Source organism: Triticum urartu, chromosome 3, assembly GCF_003073215.2.
Source record: "Triticum urartu cultivar G1812 chromosome 3, Tu2.1, whole genome shotgun sequence".
Taxonomy (NCBI): Eukaryota; Viridiplantae; Streptophyta; class Magnoliopsida; order Poales; family Poaceae; genus Triticum; species Triticum urartu.
In genome coordinates, this window is record NC_053024.1 from 635,596,494 (window position 1) to 635,618,446 (window position 21,953).

At 45.5% G+C, this 21,953-nt stretch overlaps 2 pseudogenes; both read right to left on the reverse strand.

Moving 5' to 3' along the window:
• Positions 1–11,377: 11,377 nt before the first annotated feature.
• On the reverse strand, positions 11,378–13,200 carry LOC125548928 (annotated as a pseudogene).
• A 736-nt stretch (positions 13,201–13,936) lies between these two features.
• On the reverse strand, positions 13,937–15,325 carry LOC125547061 (annotated as a pseudogene).
• Positions 15,326–21,953: the final 6,628 nt, after the last annotated feature.

A 21,953-nucleotide genomic window follows, 5' to 3' on the forward strand; every position in this document is an offset into this window, starting at 1 on the left:
GCACATGGATAAAGTGATGCTTGTTGAATCCCTTGGTTTCAACTTAATGTCTGTCTCGATGCTTTGTGATTTGAACATGATTGTGATATTTGGAAAATATCGTTGCCTTGTTCTAATGGAATCTGACAAGTCTCTAGTCTTTGAAGGATATCAGAAAGACGATTTGTATATGGTAGATTTCTCAGCAGGACCACAGTTGGTCGTATGTCTTCTAGCAAAGGCGTCAGAGTGCTAGCTCTGGCATCGGAGGCTAGGGCATGCTAGCATGAGGAACTTGTACACAGTCGTGAAGAAGAAACACATCGTAGGCATCGAGGGCTTCAAGTTCAAGAAGGATCATCTGTGTGGTGCCTGCGAAGCTAGAAAGATGAGAAGGGCCAAACATCCCTCGAAGACAATCATGACGACATCCCAACCCTTCCAGCTGCTTCACATGGACTTATTTGGCCCTACTCACTACTCTACTCTCACTACCACTGCTTGCCTCTATGGCTTCGTCATTGTTGATTATTATTCAAGACACACATGGGTGCATATAATCCTTTACAAGAATGAAGTGCAGGATGTCTTCAGGCGATTCACCAATCGTGCCATGACGAACTATGGCATCAAGATCAAGCACATCAGAAGTGACAACGGCACAGAGTTCAAAAACACCGACCTCGAAACTTATCTTGATACATTGGGCATCACCCATGAGTTCTCAGCTCCATACACACCTCAGCAGAATGGCATCATGGAGCGCATGAACAGAACCCTCATTGAGATGGCTCGGATGATGCTTGACGAGTACAAGACTCCAAGGAAGTTCTGGCCTGAAGCCATTGATACTGCATGCCACGTCATCAACCGTGTTTATCTCCACAAGCTTCTAAAGAAGACATCATATGAGCTACTGAGTGGTAAGAAGCCAAACGTAAGTTACTTCATAGTATTTGGTGCTAGGTTCTGGATCAAGGATCCACATCACACTTCAAGATTTGCATCGAAAGCACATGAAGGTTTAATTCTTGGGTACGGAAAGGATTCGCACTCCTACAGAGTCTTCAACCTCTTTCACTATAAAGTGGTTGAAACTGTGGATGTGCGGTTCAATGAGACTAACGGCTCGCAAAGAGAGCACCTGCCAAATGTGCTAGATGAAGTCCCACCTAGTGAATCGATCAAGCTTATGGGAACTAGAGAAATCATACCTTCAGAGGCACATGCTGAAGAACTCATCATTTTTGCACCAAGTCAACCTGAAGATACTGCTCAGCCTGAAGCCAATGCTGAAATGAAGACAATGATCAGCAAGGGCAAAATCTTCGTCCAGTTCATCATCGTGTTGCAAATGAAGTACAGATTCACAAGATACTTGATAGCATTAATGCACCTGGTCCCCTCACTCGTTCAAGAGCAACACAGCTAGCAAATTTCTGTGGGCACTTTGCATTTGTCTCTATATCTGAACCCAAGAAAGTTGTTGAAGCCTTCATGGAACCTGAATGGATTCAAGCTATGCAAGAAGAGCTTCAATAGTTCGAGTTGAACAATGTATGCGAACTGGTCAAGCATCCTAATCCTCACAATCACAATATAATAGGCACCAAATGGATCTATCGCAACAAACAAGATGAGCATGGTCAAGTTGTCAGAAATAAGGCTCGTCTCGTTGCTCAAGGATACACTCAAGTTGAAGGGATTGACTTCGATGAAACATTTGCTCTGGTGGCTAGGCTTGAAGCCATTCGCATACTGCTAGCCTATGCCAACCATCACAACATCCTCCTGTACTAAATGGGTGTGAAGAGTGCTTTTCTCAATGGGAAGATTGAAGAAAAAGTATATGTTGCACAACCACCTGGCTTTGAAGACCCAAAACATCCTGACATGGTATACAAGCTCAGTAAGGCACTGTATGGCCTCAAAAAAGCCCCTCGCGCTTGGTATGACACACTCAAAGACTTCCTGAAGAGCAAAGGCTTCAAACCTGGTTCCCTAGATCCCACTCTCTTCACAAAGACATATGACAGTGAACTATTTGTGTGCCAGATCTATGTCGATGACATTATCTTCGGTTGCACTGACAAGAGATACAGTGATGAGTTTCGGCACATGATGCAAGAGCAATATCAGATGTCCATGATGGGTGAGCTGAATTTCTTCCTCGATCTTCAAATCTGTCAGCAGAGCAACGACATATTCATATCTCAAGAGAAATACCTCAAAGATTTCCTAAAGAAGTTTGGAATGCAAGACTGCAAAGGGTACACGACGCCAATGCCAACCAAAGGTCAATTGGGTCCCGACGACAATGGTAAAGAGTTCGATCAAAAGGTATACCACTCCATGATTGGTTCTTTACTCTATTTATGTGCATCTAGACCAGATATAATGCTTAGCGTTTGCATGTGTGCCCGATTCCAAGCGGCACCAAAGGAGTCGCATCACTTAGCTATGAAGCAAATTCTCAGATATTTGGCTTACACCCCAACACTAGGATTATGGTATCCAAAGGGCTCAGAGTTTGATCTAGTTGGATTCTCAGATGCTGAATATGCTGGTGACAAGGTTGATCACAAGTCTACAGCAGGCACATGTCACTTTCTTGGACGATCACTTGTCTGTTGGTCTTTAAAGAAGCAGAACTGCGTGTCTCTCTCCACTGCTGAATCTGAATACATTGATGTTGGATCTTGATGCGCTCAGCTTTTATGGATGAAGCAAACTCTCAAGGACTATGGCATCCACCTGAAGTAAGTGCCACTTTACTGCGACAATGAAAGCTCCATCAAGATTGCCAACAACCTAGTCCAGCACTCGAAGACAAAGCACATTCAGATCCGTCATCATTTTCTCAGAGATCATGTCATGAAGGAAGATATTGATATCATTCACGTCAACATTGAAGAGCAATTGGCAGATATTTTCACAAAGCCCTTGGATGAGAAAAGGTTTTGCAAGTTGCGGTGTGAGCTAAATATCTTAGAATCATCGAATGTCCTGTAATTGGACACACATCCTAATGCTTATGCATGTTGATGACTTAGATGTGCAACACACAAAGTATCATATATCTTCAATCAATGAAGACATACACTCTAAGTGTGAATATATTAATGCGGAATTTGAATTCGGAGCGCCACGATAATTGTGCGCCGTGTCTGGGTCTGATACTTCCTATACGGTGGGTAACGCCACCACCAAATTCTTGTTTAGTGTGTTTCACTGGCGTCACAATTGCATAGTCTTTGCATTTGGTTTTTCTTCAACATTGATTTATCTTCGCAATGTTGATTTGGTCTTATGCTGATATATGCATATATTCATGTTCTGTCCTCTACAGCATTCACTTATAGCTATGGCTTCATGTTTGAATCTTCTTGATCTAAGTGAATGTGATCGGACCCTAACCCCTTATATGCTTCTACCTCAGATTCTATCTATCCAAATCATATGCATTCTATTGAAACTGTCGATTATCTTCTCTGAGTCCTTGTCAGCAGAAGACATAGAGATAAAAGTTAAATCTGTTTTAATGATATGTCCTTATTGCATGAAAACCGGAGAAGCCGGAACGACCACCCGACAATCCAGGCGTGCGTGGGAACATGGAACAACTTCCAATGAGTTGCATGCATGCCACATGTCCTTCAGATGTGAACCGCCAGGGGCACCTGAGTAATTACGCTGCGTTGTCCCTTTCCTTATAAATACACAACTCACTGCGGTGATTATCCCATCTCCCACCTCGCCACCTCGCACAAACCCTAGCGCCTCCGCTAGCTCGCGTCGACACCAGAAACGAAGCGCTTAGCTGCCACGACATCTTTGACGTTGTCCTCACGCCGGCCGCGGACCTCGTCCTCTCCGCCGTCACCGTAGGTGTCTTCCGCCACCAAGTTAGGGCACGGAAGATTGAACTGCTCGGCCTCTCTATCTTCGACCTCATCTAGCAGTTCGTAAGCAGTAAATAAAACCTACTTTTTACTGCCTTTTTGATCCGTCAAATCCATCCACTTCTACCAAAAGTAGTTTCTTCACTTTCATATATGGATATGTCCATGTCTGCATCTCATATCATGCCAAGTATATTCACTTATGCTTCACAACTAGTTAGATTCCTCACTTGTACTTATTCATGGATTCGTACAAATCTGGAACCGACTCTCTTCAAATAAGTGAATGTCTTCGCACTATGAGGTCAATGTCTTCAAACTGATTTATCTTCAAAATCTTCTGAGAATGCATATGACCTCTTCCCCTTTCCTCGCACCTTAATGTTGTCACAGGTACATGTCCGTGGGAGAATCCCTTGGTTCTCATAGTCTGCATTCATTTGCAGAGTTCTTGCAGTGTCACATCCACCTCCTGAAGCCAATTCATGTCTGACCAGCAAGAGGAAGCCATCCACAGTCTTGAAGCCGTTCAGCCTGAATCCAATGGTCACTGAAAAGTCTGTAAGGAAGGGCGGCAGGCAGTGCCATGGGGATACAACTAAGGATCTACCTCCGGATCTATTTAAAATGTACAAGACAGATCCTGAGGAAACGTACGGTGAGCGCAAGACCCGAATCCAATGGATTCGAAGATACTGGGCTGAAGAATGGTTCAAGTACAGATTTGTGACTGCTGAATATGCTGAAAAGAACGCTATCAAGTGGCCATGAGGAGATATTTTGTATCAAAATCTACAGCCCAAGTCCAAGCCCGAAGACATTGCTCAAGGCTTCTATCCGTGCATGGTCCGAGGGCCACAGCCAGAAAACGCCGACCCATCATCTTTGTTATGGTGTCGTGACGACAATCTCTTCAAGCGCAACTATCAGTTTGCAAAAGAGTCAGCTAAGCAGAACAAGAAGGACCTTGGACTCAATTTCAACCCTGGTCCGTTTGCTTCAAGGGCTGATGGCACCCGCGATGCCAATCCCAATGAAATCGGCCCGTTCTACAACCTGGAAGGCCTCATCACTCATATAGTTGTACAAGGGGCTACAGTGGATCACTCTACTGATGACGCAGATTCAGAAGATGCGCCAGCACCACCAAAGCAGAAGCCAAAGAAGTCAAAAGCTTCGAAGCCCTCTGCTGCACGAAAAGCTTCATGTATGAAGCCATTGGCAACTGCACCTCCTGAACCCAATGTGCAATATGAGGATCTGTCCCGTGTCTCCAAGAAGTCCATGAAGACAAAGAAAACCAAGAAGCCCAAGAAGATTTCTGGACACGAACTGACTCCAGCTGCCGTTCTGAGGAATGGGGATGAAACCATTGATCTGTCCAGCGATGAAGATCTTGGTGATGAAGCCCTTGAACAGCTGATCAAGAGCAAGCAAGAGGCAGAGATCTTCAATGATCCGCCCCTCTTTGACGTTGACATACTGAACAATTTCATTGATGAATGGTTTAATGATCAAAGCCTCAGTATTGATGACCTTCAGCTGCCAATCAGCATAAGCGTCACGTTTCATGGAGCCATTGCAAATGAACTGGTTGTGGCTCAAAAAATCGTCGAGTTGAAAAACAAGATTGGTTTTGAGAAGGCGCAGTTCAAGAAGAACATGGCAAAGCTCAGTGTGGCAGAAGTTCAAAGCTTCAAGATGATGATGAATGAGCTCAAGAAACAGTTTCACAAGAAGCGTGAAGAAGCTAAATGCTCAAAAGAGCGCATGAAGTACTTTGCGCAGAAATGCGTTCAAGCTCACAATGAGGCTGAGAAATGCAAGGCTCTAGGGCATCCTGGTATCGACCCCAGAATGGCTGCCAAACAAAAGAAGAAGTCTATTGCGGCCCGAACTGAAGCACCAAGGCAGGAAGAACCTCGTATTGTCTTCCCTGCCTGCATGACAGGCTCGAAGCCTAAGATCCCCTCGGTAGCTTCATAACTGTAAAAAAAACTAGGGCAGCTGAAGCTGATGCCAAGAAGCGTAAGCACAAGGATGCTTCTGATGATGCTCCATCCAAGAAGAAGCTAAAGACTAAGTCTTCAAAGAAAGAGTGTGCGGCTGCTGCCTCTGAGCCCCTTGTGGTTGAGCCAATTTCTGTTGCCCGTCCTGCCTCCACGAGCCAAGAGCGTCGTCTAGTGATTCATGAGCCTGCTACCACAGAGGCTCCTGAAGATGAAGAAGTACCACCCCACCACAGCTGAAGACATTGATCATGATGACAATGTTGAAGATGATGAAGTCCTTCCTCAATTTGAGCACCACATGGTATTATCGCCTGTTCATACGAACAATGAACTCATCAGTATTGGCCGTCCTTTGACGCCAATCACTCAGGATGCTTCGTGGGCCGATCGTCCTCAACAAGACAACCCCATTCTTGATGACACTCCCAGAACTCCACCACCTCAAGACACCACTCCAGTGATTGACAAAGATAACTACATGGTCCAGACCACTCCGTCACCACAGCCGTCGCCCGCTTTTCGCAGGCTTCGCAAAGGCCCGAGGACACAGGTCGCCATGTCGAGCATTTCAGAAGGGGAAGTGCAACAAAGCTCAGTAGCACATCAAGTGTTCCCTGAAGCCACCCCAACTGTGAATGTCTCGGAGTCTGAAGCCAAAGTTGTTGAAGACATTCCGGCTGCATCAGCCGATGAAGATAGAAGAGGAGAAAGGGTTGTCACACCCCCTACCATTGATCAAATCATTCTCGAGGAGGATGATTCTGTGCCCGACCCTCTTGTTGTTGAAGAAACGGAGGTTGAAACTACTGAGACGGCCACAACAAATGATGTTGAAGCCAATGACATTTTCATGGCTGAAGATTATGTGGCGCCTGAAACTAATGTGGCGCCTGAAGCTAATGTGATGCCTGAAGCTCAAGTACAACCTGAAGCCACTGTTCCATCTCCAAGGCCTCACACAATTGAACAGGCCTTTGATCATGGACCTCAATATGATTATCATGTGGAGCAGCGACCCCAAGTTCAGAAGCCAAAGCCAAGGCTGCCAAGGCTTCCAGGGACTACTACATCGCCTGGATCGTTCAGCGTCAACAGCTTCAGAGCCCACAACACCTTCTTTGATAGCGCCAAGAATCCTTACTCAAAGCCAAAGACCTCATCTGATCGATTCTGGAGCTGTCAGCAGCGCAGCTACTACTCTTGTATTATATACAATCAAGGGCGAATCTTTCCCCACATGCGCCTTGATTGTGAAGCTATTGCTGGGCTGCCCTGTCTTGAAGAAGCCCATGACTGTTTCAGGAAGGTTGGTCTTCTGCCCTTTGTCACTGACAAGGAGCACTGGAATGAAGAACTGCTGCTGCAATTCTATGCCACACTTCATATTCGCGGCTACAACAGGGATCCGAAGACATGGGTTCTTGAGTGGATGACAGGTGATGTGCATCATGAAGCCAAAGCTCAAGACATCATTGAGCTCACTTCCCTGCCCACTGCAGACGAATTCTATGAGCCTGGTTGTCAGCGTCATCGCGAAGAACTGCAGAGCATCTTCCAGAGGCCTGAACCCAACATGAGCGAGATGCTCAGCATGATGAAGCCATTGCCCCAAGATGCTGAATATCCCAAGGAATTCTTCATCAAGGACCTTGAGTACCTGCCCCGCACAGTCTACCACATTCTGAGACGTACTCTGTTGCTAATCAAGGGATATACTGCTGAAGCCAAACTTGAGGGAGCCATGAAGACTTTGGTATTCTACATTGTCAATGGCATCAGATTCAACACCCAAGATTTCTTCATCAGACAACCTGCTACATCTCGGATTGATCTGTTTGGCCTAAAGTTTTATGCTCCATGGGTGATGCGTCTCATTAAGCTTCACTCCATTGTTGACTATCAGCCCTCAACACGCAATCATCTGATATTTCTGCCTGAGGTTGATCTGTCTGTCGAAGCCATCTACCCAGAGCCTGCCAAAACGCCTCTATGTCTTCAAAATGCTGATCATCAAAGCTTCACGCAACCAATGGAGGGGATTCATGTTCCAAATGTTGCAACTCTTGCTTATCCTCTGGCTGGCAATATGCGTGTGCCCCATCATGTAAATATTGAAGCCACTGAGAGTACAATTGCTCAAAGGCCTCACAAGCGTTCTCGTGCACTCAATGACCGAGAGCTTCTTGTGGCCTTACATCATAAGCAGGATAAGCATCAGGACTGGCTAAAGCGTCAAATGCAGAGTATCTTGGTGGACGTCAATCACATCAGAAACTTGGCCACCAAGAACTCATTTGTTGCCCATGAAGCCTGTCGGAGGTCCTGGAAGAGTCTCACACTACTATGCCCTGAAGAAGATCTTCGCGAAGATGGCTTCGCTGAGGGTTTCAAATTTGACTCCACTCCTCCTCGCAATGCAAGCTGGCGACGCACTTCATCCATTGAATATTCCGAGTATTCATCTTCGGCTGCAACTGTCGTTGCGAGAGTCGTTGATGAAGAAGACGATGCCACTTCACCAACCATGGCTTCACCGTGTCTCGACCCTGCACCAGGCCCTTCTGCTCCACCGAACTCCAACATCGACCCTGCGCCTTCTACTCCTTATGGGAACGAGTAGATGCTCTATGTCTTCAAACCTTTTTGGTCCTTACTAACAAAAGGGGGAGAAGCATATGAGTTGATGGTCTTCAAGCGGGTCCTTATGGGTGGTTGCTATATTTTGCCAAGTGTTTACAACTCTCGTCTTTTGATACATTTGGTTCCTTGGGTTGTAACACTTAAACTTGATGGTCATCTGCTACTTTTACTGCCATTGTGTGATGTGATGATAAATTCCGCATGAATTCATTCCGCAGACGTCCATTTTTCATTATGCATATCATTATCTTCGTTATATCTTTATATGCATGATGAATTGTCTTCATAAGTTGAAGAGGATCTCCACAAACTAAAATCTGACATGTGCATCTGCATTCAAAAGGAAACTACCTATATGCACATCTTTAGGGGGGCCTTTTGCCACTTATGAAGACAATGCCTTAATCCTTAAACTTTCACATACTTTTATCCCCGTTGAAAACTTCAACCAGTTTGTCATCAATCACCAAAAAGGGGGAGATTGTAAGTGCATCTAGTGCCACCCCTAGTTGGTTTTGGAGTATTGACGACAAACTTGGTTGAGGGACTAATGTGTTTGTAAGAATTGCAGGATAAAACAAGTAGTAGTCCCTCATTGATTCAGTTTACCTACCAGAGATGACCCCTAAGAATGTGTGAAGACATTGAAGACAATGGTGGTCCGTGAAGATATTCACAAGGAAGATTATGGCTCAAGAAGGCATTCATATGAAGACTATGGAGTGTGAAGACATAGTTGTTTTGTAGTTCCTTTTCTTCTTTGTTGAGTCGTAGGAACCACTGTACTGTTAAGTGGGGTCCAAGTGAACAAAGTCAGAGTGACTGAAGTGATGCTCAACCAAATCCTATGTCTTCGAGCGAAGATAGTGAGAGCAAATCTTATCCAGAGCTGGATGAGTCAGCTTTACTTGTAGCCCAAGTCAAGCTGTCGTGTGTGTTTGAAATCTGACCGTTGGACACGTGTCAGTTCCTTAGTGACCCAGGGTCATTTCAGATAAATCAGGTCGGGTTGCCTCCTCGCTATAAATAGCCCACCCCCTACACCATAAATTGATGGCTGCTCAGAGTTACTGCACGGCTTTTGTCGTTTGAGAGCAACCCACCTCCGAAGCATTTGAGAGAGAAATCCTTGTGAGGACAAAGCCCTAAACACCCAGAGCCAAAGAGTGTTAGGCATCACTGAAGTCTTTCTGTCTGCGTGATCTGAAGACTTGTTACACTTGAGGACTGTGAAACCTCCAGCCGGTTAGGCGTCGCGTTCTGAGTATCCAAGAGTCATTGTGGATTGCCGGTGAACGAAGTCTGTGAAGTTTTGGAAGTCTACCTTGAAGACTTACCAGAGTGATTAGGCGAGGACTGTGTGTCCTTAGCTCAAGGGGAATAAAGTGAAGACGCGGTCTTCTGAGTTGAATCTCAGCCTCCCTAACCAGACGTATAGTTGTCACAGCAACTGGAACTGGTACAACAAATCATTGTCCTCACCAAGCAACTGGTTCTATCCTTTACCTCTCTTTACTTATAGTTTGTCTTCGTGAAGTCGTTGCCTGGTTGCATGATCTGATTGACTTCATTGTGTGAAGACTGTTGTTGTTTGGCTTCATAATATCTTCCATCCTGATCCATACTACGTAGCTGCTGATAGTCTTCATGCTTTCACTTTATTGCTTACTTGATTATGGCTTGTCTAGTGTAGTCTACCTTCCGCTGCATACCAATAAGTTCATTTCTACTGTTTGTCTTCAAAGCCCCCCTTGTTTTGAAGACTTTCATAAAAATCGCCTATACACCCCCCCTCTAGTCGATAACTAGCAGTTTCACGGAGCAGAAAACTAAATCAACGGGACTATTCTGCCACATACAAGCCACATGCACAATGCAGAATCAAAATCTTGACGCAATCACCAATCTCTATTGCTATTGCTATTCACAGGTCTAGCATAGGAGCGACTGCACACACACAAACTTTCAGAAACTGCCTTGTTTTCAACTGCAAAGCATCTATCTACTCCTGATTAGGCCTGAGCCAGACGACTATTCAAAATTCGATTCGGCTGAGATTTCATGTACCACCTACCGCTAGCTGCTGGGAATTAAGCTTGCTCTATGTGCAAAAAAAGTGTGCAATGGTCGCAGTAACCTAAGGTAATGCGGTGATTACACAAAACTGGGCAGGCACTGTTGTGTGTTTTCAATGTGTAGAAGATATAAAGTGAAAACCAAATGAAAAGCTGAATGTCAGACACTAAACTCATCAAATCATGCTCCAAATGGTGCACAAAAGACCCGGCAGATTACTGCGCAGGAGAGTGTTATCAGTGAATAATAAACCATCAAGTGCATTCCCAGAAAATTGCTCCATTAGATATACCAGCAGACTAATTGGCAATACATGTCCTTGAAAATCGTATTAGTGAAAGTGTCTTCGCGGAGTCAGTTACCAGTGCCAACAAATCTATGAATTGCATAGTAAATATATAGCATCATCATTCCGATGTTTTACACGATAACAACATATAGGCATGTTGTTGTACATCACGCACCAAAGCACCGACAGGTACCTGCTGCTGCACCAACATGATTTTACTGTTACTACTTACCTTTTGATTTGTTAAGCACATTCCGAAAAGAATAAATCATTTTCACTTCGCAAGGCCCCTTGCTTTGGGAATAGGCAAACATCTATACTCCTTTTTCCAAGTCATAACATTAGATCGAAAATTGCGTCGAAATTCTCTTGGTTCTACTTCTAGAGACGCATAAACTCTAGACAAAAATTAATTATGCATCCCTGCTGGTCCAGCATTTACAATACAAACGCAAAATTATTTTAGCATCTAGCAACAAACAAACAAGTACAAAAGATGGTGTTTTTCATAACCTCACCAGAGATGCAGAGACCAAAAGGAGGGTGATTCCCCTAAACTGATTAGTGGCAGTGCCACTCCATGCATATCCTAAAGAAATTATGCTTCTTGACTGTCTTTTGACGCCTCTTCCGTTTCCAACTCCTTGACTGCTGCTATGCGGCTGCGGATAATGCCCTTAAGGCATAATCCACTGCCCTCCATTTCCTCCAGGAGCTTCTCAGCTGTTCTCCAGTCCATAGACTTCAGACACAATGACTGGATGAGTTCGTTATACTCATCCATATTTGGCTGCAACCCGTCCTCCTTCATCTGCTTTAGGCACTCCAGGGCCTTCTCGAACTCCTCCATCTTGCAGTAACCACAGATCAGCATGTGATAAGTAACCCTGCTTGGTTTTGGATGGATCTTCTTAGCTTCGCGAAGTAGAGAATGAGCTTCATCAATCATGCCTCCCTTTGTGTAGCCACTCATGATCACACTGTATGTATAAACATCAGGGCGCAGCCCTCGGCTCTCCATCACTCTTATCAAACCCTTTGCATCCTCCATTTCTCCCTCTTTAGACAATCCTGTGATGACAAAGTTGAACACTGCACTACCATGAGCTGGGCCAAGATTCACCATCCTCATCAACAGCTTCTTTGCATCCTTCACATTCTTCATCCTGCACAAACTATGTATAACAACAGCAAAGAACTTGCCTGCATGCTTAAGAGACTCTCCTTTGTATTCAACCAGCAGCTCCAGAGCGGTACTGATGGTCTCATCATTCTTCGCCAATGCACCAACAAGGAAATCCAAGGATGATGTAGGAATCTGAACCTTCTTCTCCTTTGCTGCTAGGTATACTGAATGTGCCTCTGTTACCTTCTTCCCCTGGCAAAAGAAGGTCACAATCTCACCAGTCTTCTTCCCATTAGGGAAGCACCCAGAGCTAATCATCTTCTCGCAAAATCCCCATGCAGCACCAACCATGGACTTCTTTCCAACCGCTTGAATCGCCAGATAATAGCTGTCACCGTCCGGAGTACAGCCAAACTCACTGAACTTGTCAAGCACCTCTAGCGCCGCCTTCGATTTCTCGAGCTTCCAGAATATTGCTAGCACTTTGTTCAGCAGTGGGGTGCTCAATGATCCTGGCACACTTCCCATTTCCTTCACCAAATCCTAGAGCATGTGTGCGTCCATCTCATCAATCTCAGCTGAATCAGCAACCTTGCTCGCGACAATGTCAAGATTGGCAAGGTTCTTGACATCAGGGTTGTTCTTCCCGGCAGACTTGAACAAGAGGAGTAGCTTTTTACTAGAGCAGTTCTCGGCGGAGAGGAGGATGGCGGCTAGGAGCGGCTCGGTGAAGTCAATGACCATGTCAGCGATGGCGGTGGGGATCTGGTCCTCCGGGGTGGACTCCACGACGGCGCGGACGCGGGCGACCTCCTCGTCCCTGGCTTCGGGATCGGCGGTGTCGGAGGAGGCGGTGGAGACGAAGATGTCGTCGGCGTCGCCCGCATCCTCCTCACAGAGCACGACCAGGTTGTCCTTGTCGGCCTCGGTGGGATCAGCCGATTCGGATATGGCGCCGGGCGGGAAGGCGAAGGGGTCATCCGTGAGGGCCTCCGCAGCGGAGGAGGGGGCGTCCGGCAGGGCCTCCGGAGAGGAGGAGGAGAGGAAGCGGGAGAGAAGGCGTGGTGGCGGGGGTGGGGCTCGGGCCAGGCTCCTAAGTGGATTTGGCTGCGGCGGTGGCGATCTGGGGACGGACGAGCGGAGCAGGAGGAGAGCACAAGCTCGCGAACACAACATCGTAGTCGTCGGTGTCGGCGTCGGCGAGGTGCTGTGGTGGTTCTCTTGTGTGGTGGAGACGCGGAGTACGGGAGTTGAGGGAGAGAGGCGGTGAAAGGTTTCGCATTAGGGTTTAAGGCCTTAATGGGCTATTGTTGGGCCACACGTACAATTGATGGCCTTTAAGGCCTTAATGGGCTATTGTTGGGCCACTCGTACTATTGATGGCCATGATGCCCATCAAACTTATTTGTGCTAAGTAGTTGAATTTCAGATTCTAAAAAAAAGTAGTTGAATTTCAAGACGTTTCTAAAAAAAAGTTGGATTTCAAGATGCTCTGAAAAAAAAGTTGATTCTGAAGATAGTCTCAAAAAAGTTGAATCTCAAATTTCTCTTTTAGAAAATGGTTAACCCTGGAAAATGCTGCTGATTTTTCTTTTTCTTAGAAAACATTTTCGTTCACATAATAGCACTCCCTCCAATCCATAATAAGTGTCATGGTTTTAGTTCAAAATCGGAGGGACCTTTTATTCTACAAAATATTACCTTTCTTTTTGACAAAAAAGGGTGAGTTATAGCTCGACCTAATGAATTATCTGCTCCATTCAAGATGGATATTCTACATAATGCGATGAATTTTATTTGCAATACAAGATCCCAGTTACAGGTTTAAGAAAAGAAAATTCAGAATGAGTATGAGCTTTTCTAGGTTCTAGTGCCTCCTCAACTCAACTCAGCAGGCTTCTCAGCAATATGGCTACCTTAACAACGTGATAAGATTGTAGTGCATCATGTCTATGAAATTCAACACGAAAGACTACATGTCAAAGGGATAAGAGGTACATCATCATCCAAAAAATGCATCGGGTAGATCCGTTGGCGCAGATCATAGGTCTCTCCATAGTCCATGCACATCTGAAGGTGACATATGCAGCGACCGCAGCTTTTCCATTTTTAGTTGCTTCCCCCTCAGCTTTCTTAGCTTCCCTATCCTGATCTTTCTTTTGTGTCCTTATCATCGCACGTCTTGCCCGGGGGTGCATCTCACGTACTTTGCGTGGCGGCATGACAAGGTTTGAGAGGCCGGTCATTAAATGGATGCTCGCCTTCAGCAAATATCCTCAGCTTGTGATCCCTATCCCGGAAGAGCAAAACTGGGGATTTTAATGAGAATACCATCATAAAACTAGTACTACATGTTAAATGGTAATTCGAGAAGGGGGCATAATAGACTACGGCCCATCAGTAATTCAGTATACATGGAATATTAGCCACTTGTAGCTACAGGGAAGAAAAGATGGATGGGAATCTTATGGTATGTTATTGGATTTTGTCCTTTTCTTCCATGAAATTTCACTTGCATCACACAATTTGTTGTGGGGGAGCATGCACATGACAACTTTACGGATCACTTCAGTTGGGTCTTTTGCCATCTGGTCCTTGAGCTTTCTTTCCTTCAGGTGGCTAATATACCTATTGGAAAAATGGCAAAATGCACGTGACAGAAGAAAATTAATAATAATACCAAATAAGGTATACATAAGTATTTCCTAGAATTACTAATCCGCGTGCCAGTAGTAAATTTTTTCAGTCATTTTTCTTCCTATAACACAAATATCTTTTGCATTAAGAACGATACACGTGTCTCCAGCTTCCACATGAGACGCATAGGTTGTCTTGTCCTTGCCTTAAAGCACAACAGCCATTTGGGATGCCAACCGTCGAAGTACCTATCATATAGACAAAGCAAATTACTGAACCAAATATTTTCAACTGAAACAAACAGAGGAATTCTGACCTGGCTCTTTGCATCAAAACACACCACCGCAACACTTCTAAATCAATTCTCCTCAACCCTGCAAGTGCTTTATGTGCAGTTCAAAAAGGTATGTCTCTAATTCGCTATTTATAAAAACCCGATGTTAGAGATCTTCAACCCTCGGGCATTTCTCTACGTACGCGGTGGTTATGGCTCCAACGCACGGACCGCTCGCGACCATGGAGCCACCTACACATCACCCGCGACCTGGACATCAATGCCATCTTCCGGGCATCCACCGATTGGATCCTTGGCAACGACGCCGACTATAGATTCTGGACGGACCACTAGATCGACGGGCGTTCTGTTGCCGAGGTTGCACCTCATGTTCTGGTGCTCGTCCCTCGACGCCGTCGCAAGCTCTGCATTGTTTAGGAGGGCTGGCACCTTCGTTCCTGGGTGCGCAATATCCAGGGCGCGCTCGGTCCGGCCTCCATGATTCAATACCTCGACCTCTGGCGACGCGTCTGCCACTCACAGCTCTCGGACACAGCCGACGTCTTGCATTGGCGTTGGACTACCTCAAACGCCTACTCTGCTAGCTCTTGTTACCAGGCCCTTTTCCTTGGTTCTTGTGAGGACCCGCACTGGAAGCTTACGTGGAAGCCATGGGCGCCACTTCGGATCAAGTTCTTCATTTGGCTAGCGATGCAAGACCAATGTTGGGCGGCCGATCGCCTAGCCCGTCATGGCCTCCCGCATGAGCCTAAGTGCGCCTTATGCGACCAAGAGGACGAAACATTGCAACACTTGCTGGTGGGCTGCTCTTTCTCACGACAAGTTTAGCATGAGATCCTGGGATGGGTTCACTCCACGGCCGACCTACCCATTGGCGACATAGATTTCCAATCCTGGTTGGTTGCTACCTGTGAACATGCACCCGCGCCCGCTCACAAAGGTTGGCCTCTCTCATTGTTGGAAATATGCCCTACAGGCAATAATAAATTAGTTATTATTATATTTCATTGTTCATGATAATCGTTTATTATCCATGCTAGAATTGTATTGATAGGAAACTCAGATACATGTGTGCATACATAGACAACACCATGTCCCTAGTAAGCCTCTAGTTGACTAGCTCGTTGATCAATAGATGGTTACGGTTTCCTGACCATGGACATTGGATGTCGTTGATAACGGGATCACATCATTAGGAGAATGATGTGATGGACAAGACCCAATCCTAAGCCTAGCACAAGATCGTGTAGTTCGTATGCTAAAGCTTTTCTAATGTCAAGTATCATTTCCTTAGACCATGAGATTGTGCAACTCTCGGATACCGTAGGAGTGCTTTGGGTGTACCAAACGTCACAACGTAACTGGGTGGCTATAAAGGTGCACTACGGGTGTCTCCGAAAGTGTCTGTTGGGTTGGCACGAATCGAGACTGGGATTTGTCACTCCGTGTAAACGGAGAGGTATCCCTGGGCCCACTCGGTAGGACATCATCATAATGTGCACAATGTGACCAAGGAGTTGATCACGGGATGATGTGTTAAGGAACGAGTGAAGAGACTTGCCGGTAATGAGATTGAACAAGGTATCAGGATACCGACGATCGAATCTCGGGCAAGTACTATACCGCTAGACAAAGGGAATTGTATACGGGATTGATTGAATCCTTGACATCGTGGTTCATCTGATGAGATCATCGTGGAGCATGTGGGAACCAACATGGGTATCCAGATCCCGCTGTTGGTTATTGACCGGAGAGTTGTCTCGGCCATGTCTGCATGACTCCCGAGCCCGTAGGGTCTACACACTTAAGGTTCGATGACGCTAGGGTTATAAGGAAAGTATGTATGCGGTTCCCGAATGTTGTTCGGAGTCCCGGATGAGATCCCGAACATCACGAGGAGTTCCGGAATGGTCAGGAGGTAAAGATTTATATATGGGAAGTCCCGTTTTGGTCACCGGAAAAGTTTCGGGTGCTATCGGTAACGTACCGGGACCACCGGGAGGGTCCCGGGGGTCCACCAGGTGGGGCCACCAGCACTAGAAGGCTGCGTGGGCCAAGTGTGGGAGGGGACCAGCCCCAGTTGGGCTGGTGCGCCCCCCCCCACCAAGGCCCAAGGCGCAAGGGAGAGTGGGAGGGGGTAAACCCTAGGTCCAGATGGGCCTTAAGGCCCACCCTAGGTGCGCCCCCCTCTCTCCCCTCTTGGCCACCACCCTAGATGGGTTTTGGGGCTGCTGCCACCCCTAGGGAGGGGACCCTAGATGGGGGCGCAGCCCCTCCCCTTCCCCTATATATACTTGAGGTATTGGGGCTGCAATACACACGAGATCACCTCCCTCTTGGCGCAGCCCTACCTCTCTCCCTCCTTGTCTCGCGTAGTGCTTGGCGAAGCCCTGCTGGAGTTCCGCGCTCCTCCACCACCACCACGCCGTCGTGCTGCTGCTGGATGGAGTCTTCCACAACCTCTCCTTCTCCCCTTGCTGGATCAAGGCGTGGGAGACGCCACCGGGTTGCACGTGTGTTGAACGCGGAGGCGCCGTTGTTCGGCGCTTAGATCAGAATCAACCACGGTCTGAATCGCTACGAGTATGACTCCTTCATCCGCGTTCTTGAAACGCTTCCGCTTAGCGATCTAAAAGGGTATGTAGATGCACTCCCCTTCCCCTCATTGCTAGATTACTCCATAGTTTGATCTTGGTGATGCGTAGAAAATTTTAAATTTCTGCTACGATCCCCAACAGTGGCATCATGAGCTAGGTCTATGCGTAGTTTCTATGCACGAGTAGAACACAAGTTGTTGTGGGCGTCGATTTTATCAATTTACTTGCCGTTACTAGTCTTATCTTGATTTGGCGGCATCGTGGGATGAAGCGGCCCGGACCGACCTTACACGTACTCCTACGTGAGACTGGTTCCACCGATTGACATGCACTAGTTGCATAAGGTGGCTAGCGGGTGTCTGTCTCTCCCACTTTAGTCGGATCGGATTCGATGAAAAGGGTCCTTATGAAGGGTAAATAGAAATTGGCATATCACGTTGTGGTTTTGGCGTAGGTAAGAAACGTTCTTGCTAGAAACCTATAGCAGCCACGTAAAAACTTGCAACAACAATTAGAGGACGTCTAACTTGTTTTTGCAGCATGTGCCATGTGATGTGATATGGCCAAAAGGATGTGATGAATGATATATGTGATGTATGAGATTGATCATGTTCTTGTAATAGGAATCACGACTTGCATGTTGATGAGTATGACAACCGGCAGGAGCCATAGGAGTTGTCTTAATTTATTTATGACCTGCGTGTCAACATAAACGTCATGTAATTACTTTACTTTATTGCTAAAGCGTTAGCCATAGTAGTAGAAGTAATAGATGACGAGACAACTTCAAGAAGACACGATGATGGAGATCATGGTGTCATGCCGGTGACAACGATGATCATGGAGCCCCAAAGATGGAGATCATAAGGAGCAAAATGATATTGGCCATATCATGTCACAATTTGATTGCATGTGATGTTTATCATGTTTTACATCTTATTTGCTTAAGAACGATGGTAGCTTAAATAAGATGATCCCTCGCAATAATTTCAAGAATTGTGTTCCCCCTAACTGTGCACCGTTGCGAAGGTTCGTTGTTTCGAAGCACCACGTGATGATCGGGTGTGATAGATTCTAACGTTCGAATACAACAGGTGTAAGCCAGATTTACACACGCAATACACTTAGGTTGACTTGACGAGCCTAGCATGTACAGACATGGCCTCGGAACACGGAAGACCGAAAGGTCAAACATGAGTCGTATAGAAGATACGATCAACATGGAGATGTTCATCGATGTTGACTAGTCCGTCTCACGTGATGATCGGACACGGCCTAGTTGACTCGGATCATGTTTCACTTAGATGACTAGAGGGATGTCTATCTGAGTGGGAGTTTATTAAATAATTTGATTAGATGAACTTAATTATCATGAACATAGTCTAAATTGTCTTTGCAAATATGTTGTGGATAAATAGCTCACGCTTTAGCTCCCTGTTTTAACACGTTCCTAGAGAAAAGACTAAGTTGAAAGATATTGTAAGCATTGACGCGGACTAGGTCCGTTGCCTGAGGAGTGTCCTCACTACTACACATAAGGCTTATGTCTTTGATGCACCGCTCGGTGTGCCAACCCCTCCAGCGTCGTCTGTGGATGTTATGAACATCTGACAGATACGTCCTGATGACTACTTGATAGTTAAGTGCACCATACTTTACGGCTTAGAATCAGGATTCCAATGACGTTTTGAACGCCATAGAACATATGAGATGTTCCAAGAGCTGAAATTGGGATTTCAGGCTCATGCCCGTATTGAGAGGTATGAGACCTCTGACAAGTTCTTTGCCTACAAGATGGAGGAGAATAGCTCAGCTAGTGAGCATGTGCTCAGAATGTCTGGGTGCTACAATCACTTAAATCAAGTGGGAGTTAAACTTCCAGATAAGATAGTGATTGATAGAGTTCTCTAGCCACTATCACTAAGCTACTAGATCTTCGTGATGAACTATGACATGCAAGGGATGGAGTTGATCCCGGAGCTGTTCGCGGTGCTTAAGACCGCAAAAGGTAGAAATCAAGAAGGAGCATCAAGTGTTGATGGTTTAACAAGACCACTGGTTTCAAGAAGGGCAAGGGCTAGAAGGGAAACTTCATGGATGGCAAACCAGTTGCCGCTCTAGTGAAAGAACCCAAGGTTGAACCCAAACCCGAGACTAAGTGCTTCTATTGTAAGGGGAACGGTCACTGGTAGCAGAATTACCCCAAATGCATGGTAGATAAGGAGGCTGGAAACTTCAACAAAGTATATACGTGTTATTAATGTGTACGTCACTAGTACTCCTGGTAGCACCTGGGTATTGGATACCGGTTCAGTTGCTATTATTGGTGACTTGAAGCAAAAGCTACGGACTAAACGGAGACTGGCTAAGGGCGAGGTGATGATGTGTGATGGAAGAGATCACCATCGCACGCTCCATCTGCCTTCGGGATTAGTATTGAACCTAGATAAATGTTATCAGGTGTCTATGTTGAGAATGAATATGATTAGATCATGTTCATTGCAATATGGTCATTCATTTAAGTTAGAGAATAATGGCTATTCTGTTTACATGAATGATACCTTTCATGGTCATGCACCCTATGTGAATGGTTTATTGAATCTCGGTCGTGGTAATACACATGTTCACGCCAAAAGATGTAGAGTTAATAATGATAGTACCACTTTCTTGTGGCACTGCCGCTTAGGTCATATTGGTGTAAGATGCATGAAGAAACTCCGTGTCGATGGATGTTTGGAGTCACTTGATTTTGAATCACTTGACATATGCGAGCCATGCCTCACGGGTAGGATGACTAAGACCCCGTTTTCAGGTACAATGAAACGGGCAAGTGACTTGTTGGAAATCATACATGCTGATGCGTGTGATCCAATGAGAATTGAAGCGTGCAGTGGATATCGCTATTTTCTCATCTTCATTGACGATTTGAGTAGATATATTTACTTAATGAAGCACAAGTCTGAAACATTTGAAAAGTTCAAGCGATTTCAGAGTGAAGTTAAGAACCATCATAACAAGAAGATCAAATTCCTATGATCTGATCGATGAGAATTTCTGAGTTATGAGTTTGGCAATCACTTAAGACATTGTGGAATTGTTTCACAGTTGAAGCCACCTGGAACACCACAGGGTAATGGTGTGTCCGGACGTCATAATCGAACCTTATGAGATATGGTGCGATCTATGATGTCTCTTACCGATCTACCGCTATTATTTTGAGGTTATGCATTAGAGACAGCTGCATTCACTTTAGATAGGACACCATATAAGTCCGTTGAGACGACGCCGTATGAACATTGGTTTGGCAAGAAACCAAAGTTGTCATTTCTTAATGTTTGGGGCTGCGATGCTCAAGGCTTCAGCCGAAGAAGCTCGAACCCAAAGCGGACAAACACATCTTCATAGGATACCCAAAGGTGACAGTTGGGTATACCTTCTATCTCAGATCCGAGGGCAAATTGTTTGTCGCTAAGAATGGGTCCTTTCTCGAGAAGGAGTTTCTCTCGAAAGAATTGAGTGGGAGGAAGATAGAACTTGATGAGGTTGTCGAACCTTTATTTCAACCAGAGAGTGATGCAACGTAGAAAGATGTTTTCTGTGGCGCCTACGTCTGTTGAAGAGGAAGTTAATGATAGTGATCATGAAGCTTCGGATCAAGTTGCTACCGAACCTCGTAGGTCGACAAGGATATGTACTACTCCTGAGTGGTACGGTAATCCTGTCTTAGATATCATGTTGTTGTACAACAATGAACCTATGAGCTACGGAGAAGCGATGGTGGGCCCGTATTCCGACAAATGGTTAGAAGCCACGAAATCCGAGATAGGATCCATGTATCAGAACAAAGTATGGACTTTGGTGGACTTGCTCGATGATCGGCAAGCCATTAAGATAAATGGATCTTTAAGAAGAAGACGGATGTGGACGGTAATGTTACCGTCTATGAAGCTCGACTTGTGGCAAAGAGTCTTTTCACAAGTTCAAGGAGTTGACTACAATGAGATTTTCTCACCCGTAGCGATGTTTAAGTCTGTCGGAATCATGTTAGCATCATCTGTATTTTTCGATTATGAAATCTGACAGATGGATGTCAAAACAAGTTTTCTTACCAGTTTTCGTAAGAAAAAGTTGTATGTGATACAATAAAAGGTTTTGTCGATCCTAAGGATGCTAAAAGGTATGCTGGCTCCATCAATCCTTCTATGGACTAGAGCAAGCATCTCGGAGTCAGAATATATGCTTTCATGGAGTGATCAAAGCTTTTAGGTTTATACAATGTTTGCTAGAAACTCGTATTTACAAGAAAGTGAGTGGGAGCGCTACAACATTTCTGATAAGTATATGTGGATGACATATTGTTGATTCGAAATAATGTAGAATTTCTGGAAAGCATAAACGGT